Below are 12,750 nucleotides of genomic sequence, written 5' to 3'. Positions count from 1 at the left end.
TTCGGGCAGCAAAGTCTTAACTCATAGCATCAGACCTGTGTGTTAGAGAGATCACGCTGGGGTTGTTGTTTAGGGCAGTGATGGAGGCGTGTTGATTAGGGCACAGTTTCATTAGAAGTGAAGGTGGCTGGGGGCACCTGGTGGCTCAGTTTGTTAAGCACCTGACTTCGGCTCAGGTCATGATCTCGTGGTCCATGAGTTCAAGTCCCACATCGAGATCTGTGCCGACAGCTCAGAGCCTGGAGGCTGCTTCTGATTCTGTGTCTCCCTCTCTCTTCCCCTCCCCTGCTCATGCTCTGTCTCTCTCTCTCTCTCTCTGTCTGTCTCAAAAATAAATAAAACATTAAAAAAACAAGTAAACGAAGGGGGCTGAGTATAGATTGCCAAAGGTCTTGGATGCCGTGCAGGGATCTCAGATTCTGTTTCTATGCAGGAACCATTTTCAACCCCTTATGTCAAGGGGGTCGGTGATATCACAGCCACCCTGTTGGTGACCCATTCAGATCTGCTTCACTGGGACAGCGTACCCACCCACCCCATCCAGGTGCTGTGACGTTGGGGCGTTCAAAGCTGCACCCAGTGCTGTGCTCTTAACTGATAACAACAATTTCTCCTAGGGAAGAAAAAAAAAAAATCCCTGATTTTTATATCACAGATTTCTGTGATATAAATACTCCCACCTTGGCCAATTCCAAACTACTAAGGTGATAACACCAAATGCAGCCATGGGCATGTTGGCTTCTGTGAGCTAGTGAGAGCTGGTTTCGTCCCAGCCCTGGATCCGTCCTTCTGGGGAGAATTGCCCTTGGCCACCCGTGGCTGCCTTGCCTAAAATGCCTGAGACAAAGGGATGTCTCCCTGGGGACAGCCAATGACCGAATATAGGGGGGTCTAGATCGCTTTTCAGGGGGACCATTCTTTAGTCATAAACCTACTCCAGAGGTCTTAGTGGGATGAGGCTGAGTCTACACTTCAGTGGAACCTGTTTCTTTGCTTGGGTTCTTTCCCTGCCCCAACTTGCTCCCTCCACTTCCTCTCGAGTTTGTCCCAAGGGTTCTCTGTCAGGAAATCGCTTATGCAACGACCTCACCTCAGACTGCTTTTAGGGAGCCCAACCACAGCCATAACCCCGGGAACTGCCTGGAAAATCTCGTTTGCAATCCTTATAGGTGTGCATATGTCTGGGAGAAGGTCAATGGCTCTCATCAGATTTTCCAAGGAATTTATGACCCAGAAAAGGTTTGAAACCCCTGCAGTAGGTGAAAAAACGCATTTTGCTTCTAGCAAATGTGGCTGACGCTCTGCGAGCCCAGCTTTCCTGAGGACTGAATGAGGAGAGTCCTCATTTACGAGGACCACCCTGGAGAGGGCAGGCTTATTCACCTGGGATGCTGGCCCTAATCCCCTGAAAGGTGAGGACAAGGCAAGGGAAGGATGCTTGAATTTACAGGGAAGCATTTGGAAGGGCAGGGAAACCACAGCTCCAGGCAAGACAGGAAGCGTTAAGCTGTACTTTTAAAGGCCTAATCAAATGCAAGCAAAAGCACATTCAAAAGCCAGAGCATATTGGTAGTCGAACAAAGCCTTCTTTCAAGCCACGCGTGTTTTCCACACCCGGGACCGATAAGAGCTCCGGAAAGCTGCAACCCCCATCCTTCGGCGGTACCTTGTCGAAGTAGAGAACGTAACTGTGAACTTGGGGCAGATGTCTGGTGCCTCTTTGCTTGTTTCAAGAATCATTGGTGGCACAAGATGGGCCAAAGAGGCTGGGATGCTGGCTGCTTTGCACACCCCTCTCCCTGCCGCACACACACACACACACACACACACACACACACACATACACACACACACACAGCCCATGCAGTTGTAGACACCCATCCGGTCTCACACCCGTCTCCGTTGTGAGCATTACGTCCTCACCACGTACCTACATCATTCACACGCTGGCCAGCCTTCCTCACACACCTTCACCCCTGACACACTCATCACACACTGAACACGGCTGTTTGCGGACTCACCCACATCCACTCGTGCCCCGAGCCCTCACCATTCGCTCAGCACCCGCCACATTCACCTTGCCCACTCGCTGCTCTAGATGTCTCCTCCTGCCCTTTGTTTCTCCTTCACTGTCTCCCTTTCCCCCATCCTCCCGCTCCCTGTCTCTCATGCACCTGCAACCCCTGCCCCCCACCCCCCACTCTTTCTCCACACCCTCTCCACCATCCCAACACATGCAGTCCCAGAAGGATGAGTGCATGGACTCTTAACCTCACTAAGAAGTTCACGGTGAGAGAATTGCTCCCCTGGCTCCCCTAAATTCGTTTCTTCTCACTCCTGGACACTCTCTGTAGCTCAGAGGTATTCCTGATGACCGTTTTGGGTACTTCTGCACATGCTTTGTGGGGTATCTTGACTGCACAGTAGAGCGTGTCCGTGGAAAACAGCAGGCTCGGCCGGTGGGGACCACCCCCCCCCACCTCCTCCTCTGTCAGAGGCTGCCTCTCCTTGATGTAGTTCCCCTCTCTACATTCAGTTTGCTGATCAGTGAAATGGAGAGACCGAAGTGTCTGCCTCTTAGTACAGAAGATCAAATGACTAGAATAACGTAAATATCCAGGAATGTGAGAAAAGGTAGCCCCTGATATTATCCTTCCTTCCTTCCTTCCTTCCTTCCTTCCTTCCTTCCTTCCTTCCTTCCTCCTTCCATTCTTTTCCTCCCTCCTTCCCTCCATTCTTCCCTCCCTCCCCCCTTCTTTCCTTTCTTTTTTAAAGTTTGTTTATTTATTTTGAGAGTGAGAGAGAGAGGGAGAGAGAGAGAATCCTAAGCAAGCTCCGTACTATCAGTACAGAGCCCAACTCAGGGCTGGAAATCACGAACCATGAGATCATGAACTAAGCCAAAATCAAGAGTTGGATGCTTAACTAACTGAGCCACCCAGGTGCCCCAAGTGATGCCAGCACTTTAAATCAGATTTCGAAGAGAACTTCAAGCTCTGTAACAGCTCTGGGTTTGTGGAACGAGCAGAAGGCCCTATGTTTTCCATTTAAGCAGTTTCTGTGTTGTGGGTCCCTAGGAGCTGAACTTGGAGGTATCCCAGAGGCTGGGTTGAAGTGAGCCTCTACAGCAAGAAATTATGGCTTGGGGGGAATTTGTAGAACTCCCATTTTTAGAGCATGGGGTCAAACAAAGCCAGAAGTTGGTGCTAGATCATTTGAACATGAAGGCTAGACGGTGGGGAATTTTTGGCAAAGGCACCTAGTATGTATTTGTACCCAAATACACCCGAAGAGAAGCTGAGTTGGAGGTTCTGGGAAAATCAGTTTGGGGGGAAGAGGGCGCTGTGGAGTGGGGGGACGGGTGACAGAGACTGTGTCCTTGACCAAACTCTACTCAGAGGATGGCTTCTCAACCAGACCCTGACTTACGGGCTTCTGTGTTCATCTCGGCATTGTCCGGTTTAACCAGAATCCTCACATTGCTGTCTGATCACTCTTGATATCTGGCCAAATTCCTCACCCTGCACCACCCCCAGCTGGGGTTTGACACCTTGGGCTGCCTTCAGCAAGAATCCTGTGAGGTTGGTGTAGCCAGAATCCACCCCCCCGCCCCGCCGCCCCCACCAACGACCCCTGCTGTCTCTTCTTAGCAATTTTCCATTCATTGACCCCACCCTCACCTTGGCTACAAATTCCCACATGTCCCTGTTGTGCTGGGAGTCTGGCCGTCTCCACCCCATTGCGAAGCCCGTTGTGTTGCGGGCTGCCTCACACCTCCTGCAATGGTCCCCCTGAATGAAGTCTGCGGGAAGTTCTTTACTGGGGATCCCAAGTGGGTTTTTCTTTGCTGGGGGTTCCCTGGTCCTGGGGATATCTGGTCTCAGTATGTCTCTTCCTGGGACAGGAAATACTTTGGTCATTCCATTGCAAGGCAAGTTGACTTTTGGGGTCTTTCATGATCAAACCTGCTTGCTTTTCTTCATGGGTGATGATAAGAGCTCCCTCCATTTCCTGAGTTTGACTGTGTTCTGGGGATTGTGTTACACTCATGCTCGGCACATCCTCATGGCCACTCTGGGAGGCAGAGAAAGCTCTCGCTGTGGGGACATGAGTAAGTGGCAAAGTGGTTTATCTGGAGCCATGGTGCTGATGGAGTCTGTGCTGAAGGGGCTGATGGATGGACGAGGGGCAGAGGGTTGGTGGGCAGACGCACACGGCCGTGACTTTGGTTGCTAGATGTGGGGGGTTGGGTCTGCTTATCCTTTTCCCTTATTACTGGGCCACCTTCGCCTCTCATCTGTGGGCGGACTTCTGGCCAGTGTGATCTGTTACAGATCTCCTTACCACTCTGCCTTTCTGCTCTTGGAGAAGGACACAGACCCCTTCCATTAGACCCAGCTCTCTTATCTGTCCTGTTGAACTTCCAGATCACAAGGGGAAAGTGCTAATGGCGGAACCTCTCCAAGACGTCAGCTGGTAGACATCGGGTTGGGCCTCTTCCCTTCCTGGCCTTGCAAACACCTGTCCTGGCTTTCCTGTGTTTCCAGATCCAGCTTCTAGCCTTCTCTGCATCTTTCACCAGGAACAGAGCTCAGTGGCTAAGAACAGAACTTTAGAAGTCTGGAAGACCAGGTTTTCAATCTCAGTTCTCATAGCCAGCCGGCAATCACTTTGGACAAGTCCCCCTCAACTCTCTTGATCCTTAGTATTTAGTCTGTAAGATGGAATAATCACGACAAACAATAAAATAATAATAGCAATATAGAATAGCAATGCCTACATGCTATAGGGTTGAGCGTGAAATGGTCATCGTAGGCAGTCAGCCTGTCGTTTCACCTGACTTTGTGGAGGAAATGTCGTAGACAGGTCTTTTCCTTGAAAAGGTGGCTGTTTGAGGGTCTCCCTTCAGACCGGTAGGCCTGGGAAGCAGCTACTGCCCAACAAGCCTGCAGGAGAGACTGAGCCGCGCACTTAGCGGTGAGCACACTGGGGCCCATGAGTTGAAGGGGGATTGCCTGTGACCCCCCACAAGACTGGCGGGAAAGCTGGGGGGGTCCAGATCCAGAACTCTTCCTACCTCACTCATCATGCAGGGTTGGGGCGGGGAGTGTCCAGGAGCATCAAACAACTGGGCTGTGTGTGAGGATACAACCACAAATAACACTTACATTTGGGGCCCATCCTCCTGTCCTTGGACAAACATGTTCTACCTGTCAAGCACTGTGCTAATAACATTTGCACGCACTCTCTCCTTTAATGTCCCAGCTCTCAGGAGTGGACACCACATTCACCGCCACACTGCAGACAAGGAAGGCAGGCCCAGCTCAGACAGGCTAAGACCTGGTCCAAGTTTACATGGCTAGCAAGTGACGGAGAGGGAGGCGAACCAAAGTCATTTAGGTCTTAAGGCCACGTTACAGGAAAAACTTTGGGCCACTTAGCTTCAGGGTGTGGACGGACCCGAATTAACAGAAGGAGAAAGTTCCATGGATGCCAGAGGGATTCTTTAATCTCCTCCCCGTACCCTGGTCTATCAGTGGCTTTGCTGGGGATAATTCTAGCCAGACCAGCAGATGTGCTGAGCTGCCTCCCAGTCACCGTACTTCTGCTGCTGCCATGGACAGCCGGAGCCACAGACCCCAAGCCTCTGCATGGTTCTCCCTCTGACACTCTTCTTTTTCTCTTTTTTAAAAAATTTTTAATGTTTATTTTTGAGAGAGACAGAGAGACAGAGAGGAGTGGGGCAGGGGCAGAGAGAGAGGGAGACACAGAATCCGAAGCAGGCTCCAGGCTCTGAGCTGTCAGCACAGAGTCTGACGCGGGGCTTGAACTCACAAACAGTGAGATCATGACCTGAGCTGAAGTCATTCGCTCAACTGACTGAACCACCCAGGAGTCCTGACCTCTGCTGCTCTTCTAACACTGCCCTGAAAATAGCTCTCCTTCTCTGCCTCAGCTCTCAAAATTCGAGCCCCCAATTTTTGCTCTCTGTTGTTTGGTGCGGGGGGAGGGGTGGTGGAGAGGATTTAATACTTCCTACTTCCTTGTCTCCCCAGCCGCCCTCCGCTGCCCTGTGTGCATCTCATTCTTGCACTTCCTGTGCACACGATGTACTTGATCGTACTTCTTGGTCTGTGACATACTGTTAACCGTCAGATGGTGCACAGCTCCTATTTATATTTCTCTTTTAAAAATTTTATTTTACTGTTCCCCTCTTTATCAGCTCACCCCCTCTTCTCCTTCTTTGGATTCATGTGCATCCTCTGTACTGACTAAATGCAGGACTTACACTCTACTGTCTACATAGTTTGTATTTTATTTTATTTTATTTTATTTTATTTTATTTTATTATTTTATTATTATTACTTTTAATTTTTTTATTTTTTCAAATTTACATCCAAATTAGTTAGCATATAGTGCAACAATGATTTCAGGAGTAGATTCCTTAGTTCTCCTTACCCATTTAGCCCATCCCCCCTCCCACAACCCTTCCAGCAGCCCTCAGTTTGTTCTCCATATTTATGAGTCTCTTCTGTTTTGTCCCCCTCCCTGTTTTTATATTATTTTCGTTTCCCTTCCCTTGTGCTCATCTGTTTTGTCTCTTAAAGTCCTCATATGAGTGAAGTCATATGATTTTTGTCTTTCTCTGACTGACTAGCTTCACTTACCATAAGACCCTCCAGTTCCTTCGACGTAGTTGCAAATGGCAAGATTTCATTCTTTTTGATTGCTGAGTAATACTCCATTGTATAGATATACCACATCTTCTTTACCCATTCATCCGTCAGTGGACATTCGGGCTCTTTCCATACTTTGGCTATTGTTAATAGTGCAGCTATAAACATGGGGGTGCATGTGTCCCTTCGAAACAGCACACCTGTATCCCTTGGATAAATACCTAGTAGTGCAACTGCTGGTTATAGGGCAGTTGTATTTTTAGCTTTTTGAGGAACCTCCATACTGTTTTCCAGAGTGGCTGCACCAGCTTGCATTCCCACCAACAACACAAAAGAGATCCTCTTTCTCTGCATCCTCGCCAACATCTGTTGTTGCCTGAGTTGTTAATGTTAGCCATTCTGAGGTGTGAGGCGGTATCTCATTGTGGTTTTGATTTGTATTCCCCTGATGATGAGTGACGTTGAGCATCTTTTCATGTGTCAGTTGGCCATCGGGATGTCTTCTTTGGAGAAGTGTCTATTCATGTCTTTTGCCCATTTCTTCACTGGATTATTTGTTTTTTGGGTGTTGAGTTTGAGAAGTTCTCCATAGATTTTGGATACTAACCGTTTATCTGATGTGACGTTTGCAAGTATCTTCTCACATTCTGTCGGTTGCCTTTTAGTTTTGCTGATTGTTCCCTTCTCCATGCAGAATCTTTTTATTTTGATGAGGTCCCAGTAGTTCATTTTTGCTTTTGTTTCCCTTGCCTCCAGACACGTGTTGAGTAAGAAGTTGTGGCACTCAAGATCAAAGAGGTTTTTGCTTGCTTTCTCCTTGAGGATTTTGATGGCTCCCTGTCTTAATTTAGGCCTTTCATCCATTTTGAGTTTGTTTTTGGGTATGGTAAGAAAGTGGTCCAGGTTCATTCTTCTGCATGTTGCTGTCCAGTTTTCCCAGCACCACTTGCTGAGAGACTGTCTTTATTCTTTTGGATACTCTTTCCCACTTTGTCAAAGATAAGTTGGCCATACGTTTGTGGGTCTATTTCTTGGTTCTCTATTCTGTTCCATTGGTCTGAGTGTCTGTTCTTGTGCCTGTACCATATTGTCTTGATGATTACAGCTTTGTAATACACGAAGTCTAGGATTGTGATGCCTCCTGGTTTGGTTTTCTTTTTCAAGATTGCTTTGGCTATTCGGGGTCTTTTCTGGTTCCATACAAATTTTAGGATTATTTGTTCTAGCTCTGTGAAGAATGGTGGTGTTATTTTGATAGGGATTGCCTTGAATATGTAGATTGCTTTGGGTAGTGTTGACATTTTAACAATATTTGTTCTTCCTATCCAGGAGCATGGAATGTTTTTCCATTTTTTTGTGTCTTCTTAAATTTCTTTCCTAAGATTTCTATAGTTTTCGGTGTATAGATTTCTCACCTCTTTGGTTAGATTTTTTCCTAGGTATTTTATGGGTTTTGGTGTAATTGTAGATGGGATTGATTCCTTGATTTCTCTTTCTGTTGCTTCATTGTTGGTGTATAGGAATGCAACTGATTTCTGTGCATTGATTTTATATCCTGCCACTTTGCTAAATTCATGAATCAGTTCTAGCAGTTTTTTGGTGGAATCTTTAGGGTTTTCCATATAGAGTATCATGTCATCTGTGAGGACTGAAAGTTTCACCTCCTCCTGGTCAGTTTGGATGCCTTTTATTTCTTTGTGTTGTCTGATTGTAGAGGCTAAGACTTGCAATACTATGTTGAGTAACAATGGTGAGAGTGGACATCCCTGTCTTGTTCCTGACCTTAGGGGGAAAGCTCTCAGTTTTTTCCCATTGAGGATGATATTAGCATTGGGTCTTTTACACATGGCTTTTATGATCTCGAGGTATCACCCTTCTATCCCTACTTCCTTAATGGTTTGTATCAAGAAAGAATGCTGTATTTTGTCATAATGCTTTCTCTGCATCTATTGAGAGGATCATGTGGTTCTTGTCCTTTCTTCTGTTGATGTGATGAATCACATTGATTGTTTTGCAGATATTGAACCAGCCCCACATCCCAGGTATAAATCACGCTTGGTCATGGTGAATCATATTTTTAATATATTGTTGGATTCGGTTGGCTAATATCTTGTTGAGGATTTTTGCATCCATGTTCATCAGGGAAATTGGTCTATAGTTCTTTTTCGTGGGGGTCTCTGTCTGGCTTTGGAATCAAGGTAATGCTGGCTTCACAGAAAGACTTTGGAAGTTTTCCTTCCATTTGTATTTTTTGGAACAGCTTCAAGAGAATAGGTATTAACTCTTCCTTAAATGTTTGGTAGAATTCCCCGGGAAAGCCCTCTGGCCCTGGACTCTTGTTTTTTTGGCAAATTTTTGATTACTAATTCGATTTCCTTACTGGTTATGGGTCTGTTCAAATTTTCTATTTCTTCCTGTTTCAAGTTTGGTAGTGTATATGTTTCTAGGAATTTGTCCATTTCTTCCAGATTGCCCATTGTATTGGCGTATAATGGCTCATAATATTCTCTTATTATTGTTTTTATTTCTGCTGTGTTGGTTGTGATCTCTCGTCTTTCATTCTTGATTTTTTTATTTATTTGGGTCCTTTTTCTTTTTGATCAAACTGGCTAGTGTTTTATCAATTTTGTTAATTCTTTCAAAGAACCAGCTTCTGGTTTCATTGATCTGTTCTACTGTTTTTTTGGTTTCGATAGCATTAATTTTTGCTCTAATCTTTATTACTTCCTGTCTTCTGCTGTTTTTGGGTTTTATTTGCTGTTTTTTTTCCCCAGCTCCTTAAGGCATAAGGTTAGGTTGTGTATCTGAGATATTTCTTCCTTCTTTAGGAAGGCCTGGATTGCTATATACTTTCCACTTATGACCGCCTTTGTTGCATCCCAGAGGTTTTGGGTTGTGGTGTTATAATTTTCATTGGTTTCCATGTACTTTTTAATTTCCTCTTTAACTTCTTGGTTAGCCCATTCATTCTTTAGTAGGATGTTTTTAGTCTCCAAGTATTTGTTACCTTTCCAAATTTTTTCTTGTGGTTGATTTCGAGTTTCATAGTGTTATGGCCTGAAAATATGCACGGTATGATCTTGATCTTTTTGTACTTACTTAGGGCTGACTTGTGTCCCAGTATATGGTCTATTCTGGAGAACGTTCCATGTGCACTGGAGAAGAATGTATATTCTGCTGCTTTAGGATAAGATGTTCTGAATATATCTGTTAAGTCCATCTGGTCCAGTGTGTCATTCAAAGCCATTGTTTCCTTGTTGATTTTGTGATTAGATGATCTGTCCATTGCTGTGAGTGGGGTGTTGAAGTCCCCTACTATTATGGTATCACTATCAATGAGTTTCTTTATGTTTGTGATTAATTGATTTATATGTTTGGGTGCTCTCACATTTGGCGCATAAATGTTTACAATTGTTAGGTCTTCTTGGTCTCCTTGATTATGATATAATGTCCTTCTTCATCTCTTGTTACAGTCTATTTTAAAGTCTAGATTGTCTGATACAAGTATGGCTACTCTTTCTTTTGTCGACCATTAGCATGATAGATGGTTCTCCATCCCCTTACTTTCAATCTGAAGGTGTTGTTAGGTCCAAAGTGGGTCTCTTGTAAACATCATATAGATGGATCTTGTTTTCTTATCCATTCTATTACCATATGTCTTTTGATTGGAACATTGAGTCCATTGACGTTTAGAGTGAGTACTCAAAGATATGAATTTCTTGACATTATGTTGCTTGTAGAGTTGGAGTTTCTGGTGGTGTTCTCTGGTCCTTTCTAGTCTTTGTTGCTTTTGGTATGTATGTGTGCATGTATTTATTTATTTTTTCACCTTTTCACCCCTCAGCGAATCCCCCTTCAAATTTCTTGCAGGGCTGGTTTAGTGGTCATAAACCCCTTTAATTTTTGTTTGTCTGGAAAACTTTTTATCTCTCCTTCTATTTTCAATGACAGCCTTGCTGGATAAAGAATTCTTGGCTGCATATTTTTCCGATTCAGCACATTGAATATATCCTGCCACTCCTTTCTGGCCTGCCACGTTTCTGTGGATAGGTCTGTTGCAAACCTGATCTGTCTTCCCTTGTAGGTTAGGGACTTTTTTTTTCCCTTGCTGCTTTCTTGATTCTCTCCATGCCTGAGTATATTGTGAATTTGACTATGATATGCCTTGTTGATGGTCGGTTTTTATTGAATCTAATGGGGGTCCTCTGTGCTTCCTGGATTTTGATGTCTGTGTCTTTCCCCAGGTTAGGAAACTTTTCTGCTATGATTTGCTCACATAACCCTTCTACCCCTTCCTCTCCCTTTTTCTTCTGGGACCCCTATGATTCTGATGTTGTTCCTTTTTAATGAGTCACTGATTTGTTTAATTCTTAAATCGTGCTCTTTTTCCTTAATCTCCCTCTTTTCTTCTGCTTCATTATTCTCTATAAGTTTGTCCCCTATATCGCTGATTCTCTGTTCTGCCTCATCCATCCTTGCCGCTGCGGCATCCATCTGTGATTGCAGCTCAGTTATAGCGTTTTTTATTTCATTCTGACTAGTTTTTACTTCTTTTATCTCTGCAGAAAGGGATTCTAATCTGTTTTCGACTCCAGCTAGTATTCTTATTATCATGATTCTACATTCTGGTTCAGACATCTTGCTTGTATCCGTGTTGGCTAAATCCCTGGCTGTCATTTCTTCCTTCTCTTTCTTTCGGGGTGAATTCCTTCATTTTGTCATTTTGAAGGGAGAAAAGGAATTAAGGAGGTAGAAAAAAATTAAAATTAAAAAAATTAAAATTAAAAAATTAAAAACACACACACACAAAATTGAATAAATGATGCTATATCCTAGGTGTGTTTTGGTCTGAGTGTTGAAAGTGGTTTGACAGGTTAGAGAAAAAAAGGACGGGGGGAAGGAAATCGTTTGAGAATTTGAAAAAATGAATACACTGAAGTAGAGTAAAATGAGATGATGGGAGTAAAATAGAATTTAAAAAATTACACAAAAGTAAAGAATATAGTAGGAAAAATTAAAGAAAAATATTTTTAATAAAAATTAAAAATAAAAATGAATTTTTTCTTTCTGTATTCAAGAAAAAGAAAAACAAAAAAGAGGAAAAAGAAAAAAAAGGAAATCATTTGAAACTTTGAAAAAGTGAATACATTGAAGGAGACTAAAATAAAATGATGGAAGAAGTAAAATAGAATTTGAAAAAAATTTACACACAAGTAAAAAATATAGGAAAATAATTAAAGAAAAATATTTTAATAAGAACTGAAAATAAAAGTGAATTTTTTCTTTTTGTGAAAAAGAGAAAAAAAAGAAAATTGAATAGATGGACCTGCTAACAGATTGAAATAGGACTGAAATTACTTCGTTTTTCCTTTAAGTCAAACTATGTAGCGCTTCATAGTCCATAAAGTAAGCAGGCGGTAAGACTTGTGTTCCTGAAGAGAGGGGTTGGCCCAGTTGGGCGGGGCTCAGTGCAACGGCTCCGTTCTCCACTAGATGGCGCTGCTTAGCCTACTGGGGTGGATTGTGTCGGCAGCCCCGTAGGTGCCTATGCGCCTGCGCGGGAATGGTGAAAATGGCGCCTCCCAGCTCTCCAGTCTGTTCTCCCAGATCAGCAATCGCGCACCCGTCCTCTGTCTTCAGCTCTCGTCCGCTCCCTGCTTCTTCACCGTCCGTGACCAAGCCCCAGGCGGTACCCCTCTCCCGAGTTTTGTCTCAGGTGCGGCTGTTTACCCGGCTCTTACTTCTGAAGGACTGCGGCTTTGACCCACTCCGCCCCTCTGCGGGAGGGTCTCATCAAGCAATGGCCAAATGCCGGCTGCACCCAGGAACGCCCACTGGACCCTGCTGCTGCCTGTGCCCCGAGACTGCGGCCAGGTGCCAGCCCACCCCAGAGAAAGTTCGCGAGACCGTGTAGCAGCAGCAGCATTTCAGGGATTATGGAAAATCAACACACATCTGGCACCGGGCTTCACCCTTAACAACCTTGTTCCAGCACCAGCGAATGTGGCCTCCTTCCAGGGTCTGCTGGGACCAGGTGGCTTCAACAGTCTCTACCAAATGTCCTTCCAGCAGT

Source organism: Lynx canadensis, chromosome E3, assembly GCF_007474595.2.
Source record: "Lynx canadensis isolate LIC74 chromosome E3, mLynCan4.pri.v2, whole genome shotgun sequence".
Lineage (NCBI taxonomy): Eukaryota > Metazoa > Chordata > Mammalia > Carnivora > Felidae > Lynx > Lynx canadensis.
The sequence above is the reverse complement of the archived record's forward strand: the minus strand, read 5'-3'. Positions refer to the sequence as shown.